Source organism: Tauraco erythrolophus, chromosome W, assembly GCF_009769465.1.
Source record: "Tauraco erythrolophus isolate bTauEry1 chromosome W, bTauEry1.pri, whole genome shotgun sequence".
NCBI lineage: Eukaryota > Metazoa > Chordata > Aves > Musophagiformes > Musophagidae > Tauraco > Tauraco erythrolophus.
This window is the reverse complement of record NC_141497.1, coordinates 14,846,473-14,848,203: the sequence shown is the minus strand read 5'-3', so window position 1 is coordinate 14,848,203 and position 1,731 is coordinate 14,846,473. Positions and strand designations below refer to the sequence as shown.

The 1,731-nt window shown below is 49.6% G+C and overlaps 1 pseudogene; it reads left to right on the top strand.

The window, feature by feature from the left end:
• LOC147526230 (uncharacterized) lies at positions 1-1,335 on the top strand (annotated as a pseudogene).
• Positions 1,336-1,731: the final 396 nt, after the last annotated feature.

The window sequence follows — 1,731 nt, the reverse complement described above, 5'->3', positions numbered from 1 at the left end:
ATGGGGAAGACAGGGGAGGATGCTTTCCCCTGGTTCCTCACCCCACCCTTCTCATTCCGGCTGATCACAACGGCCTTTGAGGATTTTGAATACTCTGGGAGTGTCCTAGCCAGCATGGTGTTAATGCTGTGTCTCCCGAAGGTGTTTCAGGTCTTGTTTGGGGTTAAACAACTACTTAAAAATATCACAGAGAAATCTGCTCTGAGGCCACATAGTTATGAGTGGCAGGGTGTGTGGGAGAGCAGGGGCAAATGCCTAAGACAGTTGGCACCTCCAGTGTTTTGGAACTTCACCCCTGAACAAGTGCAGAACCCTGAAAAACTAATAGAATGTTTGGGAAAAGTGTGCTGCCACTCTGGCAATCCCTGGAAGACCCAGATCAGTGCAAATGTGCTGGGGCCTGGCCCATGCCTACCGAGCTGCCTTGTGTAACACTACTCAGCACCCTCAAAGGGGAGAGGAGGTTCCTGGATCTTGATGACAAAACAACAGACACTGCAGCTGAACCAGAGAACCTACCTGTTCCAGTATCACTCACCCCTGTACAGAAGAAAAAGTGCATAAAGAAATCAGTTCGCTTAGTGAGGGATGAAGATGAACCAGGGCCATCGTGAGAACAGGAGGAGGATGAGGCAGAGCCCACACAGGAGATGGTAACCATCCAATCTCTATCCCAGGGTGAGCTGCGAGATATGCAAAAGGATTTCAGCCGCCATCCAAACAAGAACATTGTCACCTGGCTGTTCCGCTGCTGGGATAATGGAGCCGATGACCTGAAACTAGAGGGTAGGGAAGCCAGGCAGCTGGGATCCTTGTCCAGGGAAGGGGGCATCGACAAGGCAATTGGAAGAAAATCACAAACCCTCAGCCTCTGGAGGTGACTTCTCTCAAGTGTGAAGGAAAGGTACCCTTTCAAGGATGATATTATGTCACCCGGGCAAGTGGACCACCATGGAGAGAGGTATCCAGTACCTGAGGGAGTTAGCTGAGCTGGAGGTGATTTACAACCACCTGAATAATGAGCAGTTATCCACAGATCCAGATGAAGTCCTATGCAATCAGTCCATGTGGCGGAAGTTTCTACAGAGTGCACCAGCATCATATGCCAACTCGTTGCCAGTAATGTCCTGGAGAGAAGATGAGGAACCAATGGTGCAGGACTTGGCTGGTCAACTCCGACAATACGAAGGAAGTCTCTCTTCCTCTGTACAGGCCTGCGTTGCGGCTGTGGAGAAACTGTCCCAGGAGTTCCACCAATTCAAAGAGGATATGTCCCACTCTCCACCCGTACAGACCTGTGTCTCAGCTATTAGAAGTAATCATTCCCCTGATTAAGAGAGAGAATATAGAGGGTACACACTGCGAGGTAACCTGTGTTTTTTCCTGTGTGACCACAGCAAGGACATGAGGAAGTGGGATGGGAAACCTACATCGACCCTAAGGGCATGAGTACAGGAGTTGAAAGGAAAAACAATCACTGAAGGGGATTCTTCCAGGAAAAATGTCACTCCGGTTTCCAGCGGGCAGTTCCCCAGACAGTATAGAAGGGCTGACCTCATTTCTGATCCTCTTGAAGGAACCTCTATAATTCATTTTTACAAAAGGTGAGCGATGAATACTGTGACCAGAACTAGAGGGACCCTGCTTCCAGCCAGGTGGAGGAGAGGGATAACAGGGTTTATTGGACTGTGTGGATTCGATGGCCTGGCACGTCAGACCCACAGGAATATA